This window comes from Numenius arquata, chromosome W, assembly GCF_964106895.1.
Source record: "Numenius arquata chromosome W, bNumArq3.hap1.1, whole genome shotgun sequence".
NCBI classification, from domain to species: domain Eukaryota; kingdom Metazoa; phylum Chordata; class Aves; order Charadriiformes; family Scolopacidae; genus Numenius; species Numenius arquata.
The window spans coordinates 10,904,808-10,924,170 of record NC_133615.1 but is presented as its reverse complement, the minus strand read 5'-3'; the positions used below and the strand labels follow the sequence as shown (position 1 = coordinate 10,924,170).

At 44.1% G+C, this 19,363-nt stretch overlaps 1 pseudogene; it reads left to right on the top strand.

Moving 5' to 3' along the window:
* Positions 1 to 363: 363 nt before the first annotated feature.
* The window catches only part of LOC141476762 (trafficking protein particle complex subunit 13-like), a 31,359-nt pseudogene continuing 12,359 nt past the window's right edge, over positions 364 to 19,363 (top strand).

The following is a 19,363-nucleotide window of genomic DNA, read 5'->3' as shown; positions in this document are numbered from 1 at the left end:
GCTGAGAGAAAGGAGAAAGAGGGGGGACATTCATTATTATGACATTTGTCTTCCGAAGCAACCGCTATGTATACTGAGGCCCAGCTTCCCAGGAAGTGGCTAAACATCACCTGCTGATGGGACTTAGAGAATAAATCTTTTGTTTTCCTTTGCTCCATTGTGTGGCCTTTGCTTTTGCTTTATTAAACAGCCTTTATCTTGACCCATGAGGGTTTTTTTCCATCTTATTTTCTACCCCTCCCCAGTGTCTTGTTGAGGACGGGAATGACAGAGCATCTTAGTGGGCACCTGGCATCCAGCCAAGGTCAACCTACCACACCCACAAAAAACTTGTTTCATTAACCTTTTTCCCCCCACTCAGTGATGAGGCTAACCAAACCTGCTTTATTCACTAATATTCCAGTGACTTGTGAAGAAATAGATTTGCCGGGTATGTCTTTTCTACTAACTGATTATTATGTATGTATTACCAGGTTTAAGCAATGCGAGTGTCTGAGATACTGAGATGTTAGAGGCATTTTACAGTCTTCCATAGATGGTAATCTGAAACAGCAATATAATGTTGGGGCCATGCAGAACATCTGGAAGATCGATCAAGACTGATTTTGGAGCCCTTCTGAGCATGTCGCAGATCAAGCAAAACTTGATCAGAAATAAGACTATATTGCTTTAAGAATAAGATTGTTTCGAGCTGGCCGGACAGAAGAAAAAAAAAACATCGTGTGTGTCTGTGAAGGTCAGGCTGGAAAACCACCTGGAGGAGTGTGTGTAGAGAGATGTGGCTGAAAACAGTCGCATTCCATGAGAATGAGAGTGCTCACCGTTTGGCAAAACAGCTCAGAAACTAGCTCTATATATATAGCTTTGTGTATGTGAATAAAGTGTGCTTCTGCTTCTGCTTATAGCATACAATTGCATCCTGATCAATCATCGCTGCAATATAATTATGTTTGATAATGGCTATAGGCAAATACCAAGGTGCACTCTACAACTCTTGACCTACAGCTCTGAGAACTTGGTGATTATATTGCAAACACATGACTGAGTAATTAATACACAATATCCCTGGAGATGCTATTGTGGAGTAGGGAGCATGCAGATATTGTAAGATGAAAGGCAGTTGTAAAAAAGAGAAATGTGTAATTGTAGAAAACAAGTTTGGCGTTACTATCTTTATCTGGAGAAAACTTCCTGGCAATTAGAACCAACACATGAATGTTCTGTGGAAAATGATTTTGCAAGAATCACTGCTTTTGAATTGTGTTATGCTTGATGTATAGAGGCATGAATTGGAAGTTCCTGGGTTGTCCCTCAGTAATAGTTGCAGTCTAGAAGTCAAGTAAAAGGAATAGGCAAAGGAAAGATCCAAGAAAAGAGGATTGTGTGGAAATGCAAAGCAAATGGGGGAAGAAAGTAAGTGGGACTGATTAGTTCTGTTATGTAATATGCTTTACTTGGGCAGAATTTCCCTTAAAGTTTCATGTTAATTTGAGCAAGGCCTTTGGGACTGGGCCCTTCAGCATGTATAGTGAATGATTTATTGGACACAAATGCCTGGAAGTAAGTTGTAATTTATAGGCAGGCATATAGATATGTATATTATCCCTAAATAAGTTAGTTGTAAATTAAGTATGTCTAAAATAAATTACAACTCAATAAGTGCTTAAGTGTTGTAACTTAAATGCAGACAAAGCTTCAGACTTGGCAAATATTTAGATACTAGCAATTTGATGTTTCTACAGGTAACCTATTTAACCAGCTCATGAAAGATGATCCTTCTACTGTAAAAGGAGCAGAAACTTTAATGCTAGGAGAAATGCTGACTTTGCCTCAAAATTTTGGGTAAGAATGAATTATTATAACTGTAGCATGCAAGGTTTAGGATTCATTTAACAGTAATGTGTTTATTACTTTTCTTTCTTTTTGAACATCATTGTTATGCAATGAGATGTGCAATCATTTTTAAAATAATTTGTGGCTTGATTTATAATGTGACATAACGTATAAATGTGTGCTGCCTGATGTTCTTTGTCTGTAGCCTAACTCTGAATGTAATAAGGACTGGAAGTTGAAATAAATTTGCACCTATGGGTGAATTTCTAACATAATGCACTACTATAAACCACAGCTTATACTAACAGCATTTACTACGGTGGTTTTTGTGGGTACTGTAAGCTATCTTCTTATTTTTCTCAGATTTTTATCTAGAAAAAAAATCTGGTTGGTTTGTTCTCTTTTGAAATGGTTTCTCTTAGAAGGATGACATTTAGAAGTATGGGTATGAAATTGCCAAGGTACTTTTAGGCTTTGATCTGGCAAACTCTTAAAGCTATTCTCACATTTAATTCTTGGGAAGAACTCTGTTGCCTTCTGGATATAAAAAGAGAGAGAGAAAAACATTTGGCCACTATGTCTGATGCAGCTCTCTAATCACAGCAAATGGGATTCCCATAATAGAACCTGTTGCTGCCTCTCATTTAAGCACTATATTGACTTGTGTGCTCTGAATAGGGTTTACTGCAACTTCTATGTAAGTCTATTCTAGGGCCTTCACAGACTGCCTCTATGTAGCATTATAAGAACTGGAGCTAGTAATTGGTATTGGCAAGGTTGCTGAACAGCTTAAAATATTGTGGTGGGTTGACCTTGGCTGGCCACCAGGTACCTGCCAAGCCACTCTATCACTCCCTCTCCTTAACTGGACGGGGGAGAGAAAATTATAACAAAAGACTTGTGGGTCAACATAAGGACAGGGAGATCACTCGCCAATTACCATCATGGGCAAAATAGACTCGACTTGGGGAAATTAATTTAATTTAATTTATTACCAATCAAATCAGAGTAGGATAATGAGAAATAAAAACAAATCTTAAAACACCTTCCCCCCCCCCCCCCTTATTCCCAGCCTCAACTTCACTCCTGATTTCTCTACCTCCTCCCCCCGAGTGGCACAGAGGGCACGGAATATGGGTTGCAATCAGTTCATCACGTGTTGTCTCTGCTGCTCCTTCCTCCTCACACTCTTCCCCTGTCCCAGCATGGAGTCCCTCCCATGGGAGACAGTTCTTTATGAACTTCTCCAACATGGGTCCTTCCTACGCACTACAATTCTTCAAGAACTGTTTCAGCGTGGGTCCTTTCTATGGGGTGCAGTCCTTCAGGAACAGGCTGCTCCAGCATGGGTCCCCTACAGGGTCACAGGTCCTGCCAGGAGCCTGCTCTGGCATGGGCTCTCCATGGGGTCACAGCCTCCTTCGGGCGCATCCACCTGCTCCGGCATGTGGTCCTCCACAGGCTGGAGGGTGTATATCTGCTCCACTGTGGACCTCCATGGGGTGCAGGGGGACAGCCTGGCCTCACCATGGTCTTCACCATGGGCTGCAAGGGAATCTCTGCTCTGGCACCTGGAGCATCTCCTCCCCCTCCTTCTTCACTGACCTTGGTGCCTGCAGAGTTGTTTCTCCCACATAGTCTCACTACTCTCTTCTGGCTGTCATTGCACAGCAGGTTTTTTTCCCCTTCTTAAATATGTTATAACAGAGGCGCTTCTACCGTCACTGCTTGGCTTGGCCTTGGCCAGCAGCAGGTCTGTCTTGGAGCCGTCTGGCATTGGCTCTGTCAGACATAGGGGAAGCTTCTGGCATCTGCTCACAAAAGCCATCTCTGTAGCCCCCTCCAAACCTTGCCATGCAAATCCATTACATTTATATATAAATGTATATATATTAATTAAAACTTAAAGGGGTTTTAGTGAAATGTTATGTATTTTTTTTAAAAATAATTGTTACTACACTTTTTTTTTTACATAGAAATATATTTCTGGGAGAGGTGTTTTCCAGTTACATTAGTGTACATAATGATAGTAATCGAGTTGTGAAGGACATACTGGTGAATTATGTGAAGATAAATCTACTTACTGGATTTATAAAAAATAAAATATGTTGAGTAGGTTTTCTGACAATATCTGATATGTTTAATGCCAATATATAGACTTTAAGAAATATCTGTCACTTTTTCCAATCCAGAAAATGTCCCTGGAAATTGTGGAAATTGGAAACAAAGAAATTAACATAGAAATGATGATAGAAATCTTTAAAGATTAAAATAAAAAATTAGGATTGTATTTAAAAAAAAAAAAAAAAGCTTGTAACGCTTCTGTGGAGAATTGGTTTAGCAAAACTTCCACAGCTGAAAAATTGCAGTTATATTCTCTTACTCACACTTTCAGTGAGGTTATCAAAGCAAGTCTCTGTAAAGCATGTGTTGACTTCTATTTTGCTTATATTTCAAATGAGTTCTAGTGCATTATTTTTTTTTGCATTTTCTGCTGAACAAATAATATGTTGAGAATTGAAATTCTAGAAATCATTGTGGAACTCAATGTAAAAAGTAAATGGAGTTTTTTATAAGCTGCGTGTTAAACGATTGGACTGTTTATATATATTTTAGAATTGTCTTTAGCTTTGGCAAGTATCTTGTCATTTTAACATATCTTCGTTGTATTATATGTATAAAAGTGCGTAGGCTACAGAATGCTCAGTGAAACCTAGTACTTTTCAATATAAGTTATTTTTCTTTAGATTGCTTTAAGCAGCTATAGTTCTAACCATTGTTTTATTTTTCTGTCTCCTGGCTGATCTTCAGACAAGTTCTCAGTGCCTGAACCTTTCAGCTTCTAGTGCTACAGTGGCGGAACTTAAACCTGACTGTTGTATTGATGATGTAATCCATCACGAAGTAAAGGAAATAGGAACATAGATGTAAGGTTTTAAATTTTTCTCTGCTTTTTTAAAATTACGGCAGAGCTTAATCAAGCTTAAACAAAGCACATGCATGCTATTCTGTTTCTGCTTTGATATAGGCACAAAATTTAAAGTAATTAAAAATTATTTTAAAAAACATTGTTTATTTCAGCTTGGTTTGTGCAGTAAGTTACACTATGCAGACAGAAGAGAATATGCAATTTAGAAAGTTCTTCAAATTTCAGATGTTGCATGAAGTATTCTACTCTACTTGTAATAAGTAGGTAAATCTGGAAAACCCAAAGAGTTGATACTTTAAAAGCACTTTTACATACTAAAAATATATTTTGCTTTTAAAATTGAACCAGTAAAAAGTATAGCTTCAAACTTCATGTGAACTGGTGGTTTCTAATTGCCATGCAGTTAAACATTTCAGAAGTAATAAATACTATCTCTTATAATTTTTATTCATTTATTGGGGAAGAAAAATAAACCCTTTTAAAAAAAAATTTTTTTATAGCAGCCAGCTTTATGATTATTTTTTAACAGTACAAGTATTGTTCATTCTGACTTTGACACATCTAACCTTTGAGTTTAGATTGTAAAATTCTGATTTTGTTTTAGTGTGTGTAACCTTTTTTTAATTGGAACTTAAAGTATGTGTATGCTTATTTAGTGAATGTTTATTTTTTAGAGAAATATGCTGAGACTTGGATGGTTGTGGGCCCTTTTCCATAGAAAGGAGGTTTAGGCAACATGCTTTATTGAATACATTTTTAGATATTATCATAGTTTCTGGCAATACAGGAGTATTATATCATTTAGACCTATATCTTTTGCAAGTTGCAGGTGATTTAATTTTGCTCTTTTAGCCCTATATTCAATCTAGATACTTCAGACAAAAGTATGTCAGTCTTTACAAGGCTAAATTGCCGTGTGCTACAGACAAAGAACACCTGAGTGCTGTTAGTACTTGTGGGCCTTGAAATGGCAGGTATTTGTGAGAAACACCGGCTCACACTTAAAATTTTAAAGAGGACGAAGTCACTGGAGCAAAGGTTTATTGTACGAAGCAGCGCTGAATCGGGTGCATCTCAAAGTAGAGGCACACACATCTTTAGTTTTTTAGATATTTTATACCTTTCTTTCCCGGCCGCCTGAATACCTGTCTCTCTTCTCATTGGCTGAGAAGTTGGAGCTCACATTCTTCCCGACCGCCTAAAGACACAAACCTTTAATTAACAATACATTGTTTCACAGTCTCTGCTAATATCTACTGTCTAATGTTAGTAGTTACAAACATCCTGGTGGTCATCTTCTTGACCTAGTGTCCATATCCTTCTTTTCTTCAGTCACCCCCCAGGTGGCCTTTATCCACTTATCACCTTCCACCGTCCTTTGTTCGCTTATCAGTCTACCATCAATTCGGTTCTCTTTACCTAAATGGCTTCTTGTAAACCAGAGTCTCTGGGCCATTCCAGGGTACTTGTAAGGATTAGTTAGATGCTATAACCGAGCACACAAATAGAAATATACCAAGTAGCTGAAGCAAAATCCAGCTCATTTCTCACATATTGATTAGGCAAGATGTATATAGACAGTCATAGGGAATGACCCCTACCAATTTTTGTGTTATTCTCTCCTCTGAACTCTGCAGTGTTTCTTCATTTTTATTGAAGTTGATTTTCATCTTTGTGTGTTTTGTCTTGCTCTCCTTGTGAAACTGGTTCACTTTCAATTTCTCCATTCTTTGTCCCCCAGATGTTCAGTATTCTGTTCCTTTGTCTCCTCTAGGCTTTCTCTGATCTCTGATGTATGCATCTGCAGGCTTCCAGTTCTCATCTTCCCCCTCCCTATCTTTGTTCTTGCCAGAGCCTCATTCAGGATTGATGCTTTGCCTCCTTTACATTTGATACGGACACTTATTTGGACACATTTTTCAGGGGTCTACATACATATTGTAATTTCTATATGTTTTTTAAATTAATCCAACACAGGCAACTTGAATGTCAAAATAGCTAAGGCCAGTTATCTGTCAAATTTGAAGCTTTTCCTTCAAAAAAGGAAGCATTAGAGCTTCTCAAAAAGTATATGTACACTTTAACACCATTCTGTACATACTCTCTGATTCATTATGGGAAAAATGCTTCACCGAGTAATTTTGGTTGTTATTTTTTAAATTTGACATGGAGACCCCAGGTAGAAAATCTGAGAATGAACAAACAAAAAGAAACGTTACAGACAACTGAACAGTGATTACAATGGGAATTGATGGCTGCTAGTGATCGAGGTGCCACTAGCTACTTTGTAACATAAAACCCATTTTCTGTTTGACAGATTCTGAACGTTTTCCATTATGTTTTCTAGAGTCATTTAAATTGAACTGGTGTTACAATTGGTTTTAAACCAGTTCTCTATTTCATTTTGTCGTGGTTTAGCCTCAGACGGCAACAAAGGACCACGTGGCAGCCTCTCGCTCAGATCGGGCCCTCCCCCCGCCAGCGCGGCCGGGAGGGGAGAATCGGAGGAAAAAGGCAAAAAACTCGTGGGTTGAGACAAAGGCAATTTAACAGAACAGCAAGGGGAGCAAGAAACAACAACAATAATAACACCGACAGAGGAATACACAGCCACGAGTACGATACCACCGCTTGCCGATCGCACCTGGGACGCCCCCCCCCCCGACCGCTCCGCTCCCCTGGGGGATGACTTCCTGCCCCTCCCCTTCCCCGGCTAGCTCCTGTTACCCCCTGGGCATGGCTCCCATGGGATGGAATACCTGTGTCCCTGCTAGGTCCTGGGGAGAATTAACCCTATCCCCGCCAGACCCAGGACATCATCCACCCCTTATTCCATACCATTTCATGCCATGCCCAGATCTTACAGTTTCCAATTAAATACTATCAGTTTCCCCTGACATACATATATATATACACACATATGTGTATCTCCATACAGGCGTAATGTCCTTAGTCTGTGCGCCATCACCCTAAAATGTCCGTTGAGTTCATTTAGTCCATGACTTCGAGCTCCATCTGTTAGAACAGTCCCTCAGGGCATGCAAGATGGCGTGTGTGGAGCTGGACTGTCGCATGCTGTATTCTTGGGGCTTGTGGCTGACGTATCCGGTGCAGCTCATGTCCATGGTCCATGGGTTGAAGATGTCGATCTCAATGAAGTTGCTGGGCGCCAGCTGCTGAGGTCAGTTCTGGTCCCTTCGCTGCTGCACTTTACTTGGTTTTTCATCAGAGTCCATTTGTCATTAGTTTGGGTGATTCTTACTATAGTACAACCAATAGCAGTTACAGAAATGAGATGTACAGTGGCAGGGTCATTTAGCAATTAACATCATACAGTTTCATTCACTGGCTATTCTCGCCCAAAATCAGGTCCCCGTGTGGCACACATCGAACTTCCCCATCCTTCCACATCACCCACCGAGTGCACCCAGGTCCTTGAGCAAAGGCAATCCCACGGATGGGTTTGCCTTTGCCTGAGGCAGGACTAACCCAGACTGTCTTCCCTAACATATTCTTCATGTGCACTACGGGGACTTTAGCTCCCTCCACAGTACGTGGAGGTTTTGATTGGGCAGGGCCAGCTCGGTTGGTAGACCCCCTGGTGTTAACTAGCCAGGTAGCCTTTGCTAAATGTGTATCCCAATGTTTTAAAGTCCCACCACCCATTGCTCTCAGTGCAGTTTTTAACAGTCCATTGTACCGTTCTATCTTCCCAGAGGCTGGTGCGTGATAAGGGATGTGATAGACCCATTCAATGCCATGCTCTTCGGCCCAGGTGTCAATGAGGCTGTTTCGGAAATGAGCCCTGTTGTCCGACTCAATTCTCTCTGGGGTGCCATGTTGCCACAGGACTTGTTTTTCAAGGCCCAGGATGGTGTTCCGGGCGGTGGCATGGGGCACAGGGTATGTTTCCAGCCATCCAGTGGTTGCTTCCACCATCATGAGCACATGGTGCTTGCCTTGACGGGTTTGTGGGAGTGTAATATAATCGATCTGCCAGGCCTCCCCATATTTGTATTTCAGCCATCGTCCTCCATACCAAAGAGGCTTTAATCGCTTGGCTTGCTTGATTGCAGCACGTCTCACATTCGTGGATGACCTGTGCAATAGTGTCCATGGTCAAATCCACCCCTCGGTCACGAGCCCATCTATATGTACCGTCTCTTCCTTGATGGCCTGAGGAGTCATGGGCCCATCGAGCTATGAATAATTCACCCTTATGTTGCCGGTCCAGATCCACCTCAGCCACTTCAATCTTAGCAGCCCGATCCACCTGCTGGTTGTTCTGATGTTCCTCAGTGGCCCGGCTCTTGGGTACATGGGCATCTACATGACATACTTTCACAACCAGATTCTCTACCCGAGCAGCAATATCCTGCCACAATTCAGCAGCCCAGATGGGTTTGCCTCTGCCCTGCCAATTGCTCTGCTTCCACTGCCGTAACCACCCCCACAAGGCATTTGCCACCATCCATGAATCAGTGTAGAGATAAAGTACTGGCCATTTTTCCCGCTCGGCAATGTCCAGAGCCAGCTGGATGGCTTTCACCTCTGCAAACTGGCTTGATTCACCTTGTCCTTCAGTGGCTTCTGCAACTCGTCTTGTAGGACTCCACACGGCAGCCTTCCACTTTCTATGCTTTCCCACAATCCGGCAGGACCCATCAGTGAACAGGGCATATCTCTTCTCATTTTCTGGTAGTTCATTATATGGTGGAGCCTCTTCTGCACGCATCACCTCCTCCTCCGGTGACATTCCAAAATCCTTGCCTTCTGGCCAGTCCATAATCACCTCTAGAATTCCTGGGCGACTGGGGTTTCCCATTCGAGTTCGCTGCGTGATCAATGCAATCCACTTGCTCCATGTAGCATCCGTTGCATGATGTGTAGCAGGGACCCTTTCTTTGAACATCCAACCCAGCACCGGCAGCCGAGGTGCCAAGAGGAGCTGTGCTTCCGTACCAACCACTTCCGAAGCATCTCGAACCCCTTCATATGCTGCCAGTATCTCCTTTTCTGTTGGAGTATAGAGGGCTTCAGATCCTCTGTATGCCCGACTCCAAAACCCTAGGGGTCGACCGCATGTCTCCCCTGGTGCTTTCTGCCAGAGGCTCCAAGTAGGGCCGTTCTCCCCAGCTGCGGTGTAGAGAACATTTTTAACATTTTGTCCTGCCCAGACTGGCCCCAGAGCTACTGCATGGACTATTTCCTGTTTAATTTGTTCAAAAGCTTGTCGCTGCTCAGGACCCCATTTAAAATCGTTCTTCTTCCGGGTTACTTGATACAGAGGGCTCACAATCAGACTGTAATCTGGGATATGCATCCTCCAAAAACCCACAATGCCCAGGAAAGCTTGTGCTTCCTTTTTACTAGTTGGTGGAGACATAGCTGCGATTTTATTGATCACATCCATTGGGATCTGACGGCGTCCATCTTGCCATTTTACTCCTAAAAACTGGATCTCCTGTGCAGGTCCCTTGACCTTAATTCGTCTTATGGCAAAACCGGCTTTCAGAAGGATTTGAATTATTTTATTCCCCTTCTCAAAAACTTCTTCTGCTGTGTTGCCCCATACAATGATGTCGTCAATGTACTGCAGATGTTCCAGAGCTTCATCCTGCTCCAGTGCAGTCTGGATCAGTCCATGGCAAATGGTGGGGCTATGTTTCCATCCCTGGGGCAGTCGGTTCCAGGTGTACTGGACACCTCTCCAAGTGAAAGCGAACTGTGATCTGCACTCTGCTGCCAGAGGGATTGAGAAAAATGCATTAGCGATATCAATTGTGGCATACCATTTGGCCGCCTTGGACTCCAGTTCGTATTGAAGTTCTAACATGTCCGGCACGGCAGCACTCAGCAGTGGAGTAACTTCATTAAGGCCACGATAGTCCACAGTTAGCCTCCACTCTCCATTAGATTTCTGCACTGGCTATATGGGACTGTTAAAGGGTGAGCGAGTCTTGCTGATCACTCCTTGAATCTCTAGTTGACGAATCAGCTTGTGGATGGGGATCAGAGAGTCTCGGTTAGTTCGATACTGCCGCTGATGAACTGTTATGGTAGTGATCGGCACCTGTTGTTCTTTGACCCTCAACAACCCCACAACAGAAGGGTCCTCTGAGAGACCAGGCAAGGTAGACAACTGTTTAACTTATTCCGCCTCCAAGGCAGCTATGCCAAAAGCCCACCGGTACCCTTTTGGGTCCTTAAAATACCCTCTCCTGAGATAATCCATACCAAGGATGCATGGAGCGTCTGGACCAGTCACAATGGGATGCTTTTGCCACTCATTCCCTGTTAGGCTCACTTCAGCCTCCAGTACAGTCAATTCTTGGGATCCCCCTGTCACTCCAGAAATACAAATGGGTTCTGTCCCTCTATAGCTTGATGGTATTAGGGTACACTGTGCACCTGTGTCCACTAAAGCTCTATACTCCTGTGGCTCTGATGTGCCAGGCCATCGAATCCACACTGTCCAATAAACCCGGTTGTCCCTTTCCCCCACCTGGCTGGAGGCAGGGCCCCCCTAATACTGGTCATAGTATCTGTCACTCACCTCTTGCAGAAATGGCTTGGAAGTTCCTTCAAGGGGATCAGAAGTAGGCTCAGGCCTTCTATTCTCTCTGGGGAACTGCACATTGGAAACCGGGGCAGCACTTTTCCTGGGGAGATCCGCTTTTGTGGTTGTTCTTCCTTGCAATTCCTGTACCCGTGCCTGTAGGATTGAAGTAGGTTGTCCATCCCACTTCCTCATGTCCTCTCCATGGTCACGCAAGCAGAACCACAGGGTGCTTCGTGGGGTGTACTCCCTGTATTCTCTATCTTGAGTGGAAAAACGTCTGTTCCTAACAGCTGAGATACTGGCTCGTACAGGTGGGGAGGACATATTCTCTTCAAGTTGCTGGACCTTCCGGGACAGTTTCTCCACAGCTGAGACGAGGGGAGAAGAGAGATTTTCTTCATACTGCCAAAGTCGGGCAGCCACCTCATCCACTGTTGGTCCCTCTTCGCCTTTCCATTCCATCACTGCTAATGAGTTGGCATATGATGATGGTGCGCTCCGTACAAACTTCCGCCACATGGGCCTTGTGCATTGGATCTCATCAGGATCTGTGGGAAACTGGGCATTGTCCAGGTCATAATAAATCATCTCCCGCACGGCTAATTCTCTCAGGTACTGAATACCTCTTTCCATGATGGTCCACTTGCTTGGATGACATACAACATCTTCACTGAAGGGATACCTTTCCCTCACGCCTGACAGGAGTCGCCTCCAGAGGCTGAGAGCTTGTGTCCTTTTCCCAATTGCCTTGTCAATGCCCCCCTCTCTAGACAGAGATCCCAGCTGCCTGGCTTCCCTACCCTCCAATTCCAAGCTACCAGCTCCGTTGTCCCAGCACCGGAGCAGCCAGGTGACAATGTGCTCACCTGGAAGTCGGCTGAAATCTTTTCGCATGTCCCGCAGCTCACTCAGGGACAGGGATCGAGTGATTATCTCTGGTTCTGCCTCTTCCTCTTGTTCTTGTGACAACCCTGGATCATCGTCATCCTTCGCTGAGCGAACTGATTTCTTGGTGTATTTCTTCTTCTGGATAGGGGCAACTGATATGGGCACAGGTTGGTTTTCTGGTTCAGTTGCAGTGCCTGCCACTGGGGCTGGAGCAGCCACCGCGCCTGCCGCAAGGGCCGGAGCAGCCACCGTGCCTGCCGCAGGGGCCGGAGCAGCCACCGTGCCTGCCGCAAGGGCCGGAGCAGCCACCGTGCCTGCCGCAGGGGCCAGAGCAGCCACACTGCCTGTCGGCCTGGTTTCCATCTCTTCCTCCTGAGGATGCTGCGCAACATTGAGCAATGCTTGGTAGATACTGGCCAGGGCCCAGCACAATGCAGTGAGTTGTGCCTCTCTGGAATAGCCACAGCATTTTCCTTTCAAATATTCTATCACTTTATCAGGGTTCTGTAATTGTTCGGTGGTGAAATCCCAGACCATTGGAGGTGAAAAACTCTCTAGATACCTGCCCATGTTCTCCCACATGCCATGCCATCCATGACTCTCCAGCCTTGGGGCAGATCTCAGGGTGGTAGTCTTAAATAGTTGCTTAACCCTAAACAAGACCTGGAACACATTCAGGAGACCTAGCAATAGGACCAAGCTGGTCTGCGTGTCCCAAGAGTATTCAAAATTCTCAAAAACTGGCATATCCAGCACGAAAGAGAAAAGGGAGGTGAAAGAGCTGGGAAAAGTATCCCCCCCTGCTTCCCCCATAGACTCAGTGTGTTTATTAATAAATTCCCCGAGGTATGGGCAGGAAAACAGTGCCAAATAAACAACCCAACATAACCATCTGAACAGTGATGCTATCATAAGTTGATATCGCACAGGACAGCAAAATTATAATCCTGAGCCCTCTCCCAGAAGTGGTAAACATCATCACGGGTGTTATAGTTTAAAATAAAAAAAGACTAAGTCCGAAATAGATTCACTAAATATTTATTAAGGTAGGAAAGCAAAAACAGCGCTGGGCGGCCGGGGAGTCACAGCTCCACCAAAGGCTCGCAAATTCAAGCAAACTGAACATCTCTTTTTATCCTCACAGAGGTCGGGTTCGACATCTTCAGTACGCCCCTCTGCTTCTTCCGTTATCTTTACTCCATCTGGTCTGTCTTGCTTCACAGCGGTTTCAAGGCAATGTTGGTTGTAAATTAGTTTACACCCTTCCCCTTCTGCACGATTGATTAGTTACAAAGTTAAAACAGGGATAACATTGGGGTTAAGCTTATCTTGTAAAAACAGGACATTCCCATACGGTTTAGTAATATAATATAGTGGACGTCTCTTCTTGTTAGGGAGTTCTCAAGACTGCCACAATAAATTACAATCCAGCTTCAGGGGAGTTTTGCAGGTGGTGGTGGCATAATTAGCTTGTGCCATCTCTTACATACATTTGGTTAATACAAAGATAAACATTCGCTTACATGGACACATTTTGATAGCATTGCAGTTTGTTTAAGTCAGGACTTTCTTACACTATGTACAACAGAAATGGATAATCCTAAGATTTGATCAGCAACAAATCTTACTCAGTTATCCATTACAACAGGGAGTACATAGAGCATGTAAGAGTTTACATAACACAGCCATGAAAACAAACGAAGCAACATTGTTCCCAGTAAATAATACAATAAATACCGATAACAAATTTCTTTCAGCACGCTCTGGTCAGATCTGTCTTTATCTCAACCCTCCGAGTTGCCCCACGTTGGGCGCCAAAAAGGACTGTCGTGGTTTAGCCTCAGACGGCAATAAAGCACCAGGCAGCAGCCGCTCGCTCAGATCGGCCCCCCCCCCCCCCCCCGCCAGCGCGGCCGGGAGGGGAGAATCGGAAGAAAAAGGCAAAAACTCGTGGGTTGAGACAAAGGCAATTTAACAGAACAGCAAGGGGAGCAAGAAACAACAACAATAATAACACCGACAGAGGAATACACAGCCACGAGTACGATACCACCGCCTGCCGATCGCACCCGGGACGCCCCCCGACCCCTCTGCTCCCCCGGGGGATGACTTCCTCTTCCCCCCCCCCCCGACTTCCTGCCCCTCCCCTTCCCCGGCTAGCTCCTGTTACCCCCTGGGCATGGCTCACATGGGATGGAATACCTGTGTCCCTGCTAGGTCCTGGGGAGAATTAACCCTATCCCCGCCAGACCCAGGACACATTTATTTTTAGAGAAGCCTTCAGCAGCTTTTGTTTGCTGCAAAACACTGAAGGACTTGTAAATATTACATGGTTCTTTTTCTGTCTTGAAAGCAAGTGCAGACCACTTGAGGGTACAAGATGGATGTAATGTTATTTTAAAGACCTAGATCTACTCAGCACACTGGATTTGTCTGGTTTCATAAGAGGCCAGTGCTTAGGTGGAAAAGTATTTGTTATCAGTCTGAGAAAACTGCTCAGTAGCAAAGCAGTGAAGCGTGCAAATAAGAAGCAGCTAGCATATACTATGAATTGTGAGGTTTTAACTGAGTTGATTCTATCATATATTCCATCATGTATCTGTTCTGCTTAAGATAAAAAAGAAAAATAAAAAATTAGTAAAGATCCTAGCACTTATAAACAGTTTATGCTGAAGTTGTCCGAGAAACCAATTGTCAGTCTCTCTTTTTTTCATTTTATTCAGGTTCTTAAACCACTAGATGTAAAAACCAAATTCTGCAATGCTGAGGTAAGTGAGAGCTGTGTGTATTTAGGTTTGTTTTGGTGCACTGGGTTTTTATTACTTCACGTTAGGTGGTTAGATTAAATTCAAAGAGCTTAAGTACACAGTTTCTTTGAAAGATCATCTGTTCTAAAGGGAAAAAATTAGGTGGTAGATTTATATTAGTTAGTTTAAAAATATATATTTATTTGATTAATGGGAAAAGAGATGCTATCTAAGGCAGACACATCAGGACCTTAATGTAATTGACTGAAAATTCTGCATATTTTCTGCTTTTCCATAAACTCAAATACTTGCAGTTATTGCATGTATATTTAGGCTGATAGAGTACTTACTGTAAGGGAGATTAAATGTTCAGAAAGCAGAAAATAATTTACCAGACTGGGGAAATTCAAATTTATTTTTCTCCAGTGTAAATATGACCCCTCTGTTAAATTTATTTAATGTTTAGGTTTGTGGCAGTTATACATAGTACTTCAAAACTAAATGACCTTATATACACATTAAATATTTCTTGGATATACTCAGGCATCTGTCTTCACAGAATCACAGAATGATATGGGGTTGGAAGGGACCTCTTGAGATCATCTAGTCCAACCCCCCTGCCAGAGCAGGGTCACCCAGAGCAGGTTGCACAGGAACGTGTCCAGGTGGGTTTGGAATGTCTCCAGAGACGGAGACTCCACCACTTCTCTGGGCAGCCTCTTCCAGTACTCTACCACTCTCAAAGTAAAGAAGTTCCTCCTCATGTTTAGGTGGAACTTCTTATATTCAAGTTTGTGCCCATTTCCTCTTGTCCTGTCCCTGGGCACCACTGAAAAAAGACTGGCCCCATCCTCTTGACACCCACCCTTTAAGTATTTATAGGTGTTGATCAGATCCCCCCTCAGCCTTCTCTTCTCCAGACTAAAAAGACCCAAGTCCCTCAGCCTCTCCTCATAAGAGAGATGCTCCAGGACCCTAATCATCTTTGTAGCCCTCTGCTGTACCCTCTCCAGCAGTTCCCTGTCCTTCTTGAACCAGGGAGCCCAGAACTGGACACAGTACTCCAGATGGGGCCTCACCAGGGCAGAGTAGAGGGGGAGGATAACCTCCCTTGACCTGCTGGCCGCGCTCTTTTTAATGCACCGCAGAAGACCACTGGCCTTCTTGGCCACAAGGGCACATTGCTGGCTCATGGTCATCCTGTTGTCCACCAGGACTCCCAGGTGTTTTTCCACAGAGGTGCTTTCCAGCAAGTCAGCCCCCAACCTGTACTGGTGCAGGGGGTTAATCCTCCCCAGGTGCAGCACCCTACATTTGCCCTTGTTGAAGTTCATCAGGTGCCTCTCTGCCCAACTCTCCAGCCTGTCCAGGTCTTGCTGTATGGGGGCACAGCCTTCTGGTGTGTCAGCCGCTCCTCCCAGTTTTGTGTCATCAGCAAACTTGCTGATGGTACACTCTGTCCCTTCATCAAGTCATTGATGAATATATGGAACAGGACTGGACCCAGTACTGACCCCTGGGGAACACCACTTGTTACAGACCTCCAACTAGATTCTGTGCCCCTAATCACAACCCTCTGAGCTCTGTCTTTCAGCCAGTTTTCAGTCCACCTCACTGTCCATTCCTCTAATCCACACTTCCTAAGCTTACCTATGAGGATGCTGTGGGAGACTGTGTCAAAAGCCTTGCTGAAGTCAAGGTAGACAACATCCACCGCCCTCCCGTCATCTATCCAACCAGTCATGCCATCATAGAAGGCTATCAAGTTAGTCAGACATGATTTCCCCTTGGTGAATCCGTGTTGACTACTTCTGATAGCTTTCTTTTCCTCCATATGCTTTGAGATGATGCCCAGAACGAGCCGTTCCATCATCTTTCCAGGGATAGAGGTCAGGCTGACTGGCCTGTAGTTTCCCAGGTCCTCCTTCTTACCCTTTTTGAAGACTGGAGTGATATTGGTTTCCTCCAGTCCTCGGGCACCTCTCCTGTTCTCCAGGACCTTTCAAAGATGTTGGAGAGCAGCCCAGTAATGACTTCTGCCAGCTCCCTCAGCACTCGCGGGTGCATCCCATCAGGACCTATGGACTTGTGGGTATCCAGTTTACTTAACTGTTTCCTAACTTGATCTTCCTCAACCAAGGGGAAGTCTTCCTTCATCCAGACTTTCTGTGTTATCTCCAAAGTCTGTGGCTCCTGAGAGCTGGCCTGAGCAGTAAAGACTGAAGCAAAGAAGGCGTTCAGTAACTCTGCCTTCTCTGCATCCTCTGTCACCAGGGCACCCATCTCATTCAACAGCTGGCCCACATTTTCTCTCATTTTCCTTTTGCCTCCAATATAGTTGAAAAAACCCTTCTTGTTGACTTTGACATCCCTTGCCAATTTTAATTCCAAGGAGGCCTTGGCTTTCCTCATTTCATCCCTGCATACTCTAATGGCATTCCTGTCATCTTCCCAAGTGGTCAGTCCCTTCTTCCACTCAGTGTAAACTTCCTTCTTCCACTTGAGTTTTTTCAGAAGCTCCCTGCTCAACCACGCAGGTCTCCTGCTTCCCTTGCCTGTTTTCTTGCTTTTAGGGATGCACCAATCCTGAGCTTGGAGAAAGCGATGTTTGAATATCGTCCAGCTCTCTTGAGCCCCCCTACCTTCCAGAGCTCTAACCCATGGGATTTCTCCAAGCAGTTTCTTGAAGAGGTCAAACTTAGCCCTCCTGAAATCCAAGGTTTCAGTCCTACTTATTGGTTTGCGCATACTACCCACGATCCTGAACTCTGTCTTTCTATGGTCACTGCAACCAAGGCTGCCCCCAACCTTAATGTCCTCTACCAGACCCTCTTTGTTTGTCAGCACTAGGTCCAGTAGTACACCTCTCCTTGTTGGCTCCTCCACCACTTGAGTCAAAAATTTATCATCAATACACTGGAGGAACCTCCTGGACTGTACATGCCTGGCTGTGTAGCCTTTCCAGCAGATATCAGGGTGGTTGAAGTCCCACATGAGAACCAAAGCCTGTGATTGCAAGGCTACTTTCAGCTGTCTGTAGAAGGTCTCATCAGCTTCCCCATCCTGATCAGGTGGCATGTAATAAACACCCACAACAGTGTCCCTCATATTGGCCTGCCCCTTAATCCTCACCCACAAGCTCTCAACTTTCCCTTCATTCGCCCCCAGGGAGAGTTTTAGGGACATCTCCTCACTCTCTATCCCTTCCTTAACATAGAGGGCAACACCTTTGCCCCTCCTTCCTCGCCTGTCCCTTCTGAACAGCTTGTAGCCCTCAATAGCCACACTCCAGTCATAGGATTCATCCCACCAGGTTTCAGTGATGGCCACTATATCATAGCTTTCCAGCAGCCTGGTAGCCTCCAACTCCTCCTGTTTGTTGCCCATGCTGCATGCATTCGTGTAGAAGCACTTCAGCTGGGCTGTTGGCTGTGCCTCGTTTTTAGAGGAACACCCCTTGAGGTGTCTTGCAGGTATTTCTCTGTTGACTTCAACTACCTCAGGAGCCTCTGGCTCTTCTCCATAAGACTTTGACTGTGATGCAGTGTCCCCAGCATGCTTCAGGGCAACAGGCTGAAGGCCCTTACTAGCACCCCGTCCCTCTAACCCTGATGTGTTACTCCACAGCTTGTCACAGATGAGCCTGATATTATTATCCCCTTCCCCTTTAGGTATTTACAGGAAGAATTTTAATTGAAGGTGACTCGGTGGAAACTCTTACAAGCTATATAGAACATTATTTTTATTTGTAGACATTCCCTGTGGATGTATATATTGTACGGGTCTGTTGTAGGGTATTAACTTCCACAGTATCTCATTAGAAGTAGTTCATAACATAGGAAGTTAGGACATTTGTTTCCATCGTTGTCACTTGCTTTGTAATAGTGAGCATATTTTGTATTTGTTGTAAGAAGTTCAGAATGATACTTGCAAAGTACTTTGAGAACTTCAATTACAAGTATTAAACTTATTCCATAACCCCTGAAATATGAGCAACTATTACATTGCTATTCAGTTGGTTGAAAACCTTCATTAGTATTCTGAAATAGCTTAATTTAAACAGTTTAAAAGATACAGTGAAGTTGTAGGTGCTTTATGCTGCAGTGAATAATAGACAGGAGAAAAAAAGAACAAAGTGGCAAGGAGAGAGGAGAAGAAAATAATTGGAATTTTGGTAATTTGAAAAATAACTTTTGTTAAGCTAAGTAAAAATATGTTGCTATCCTGTTTGTTTTTAACTAAGCAGATATATGTGCTATGAATCTGCATGTAGAAAAGTAGAGTCTCTAAATTTATTGTTCTATTTATCTCCATCATAGTCACACCTGCGGTTCATCATGCAAGATTATGTCTATGGAGGTGCAAAAGGTATATTCCTTTCCCTTCCTGATAGTATTAACAGAG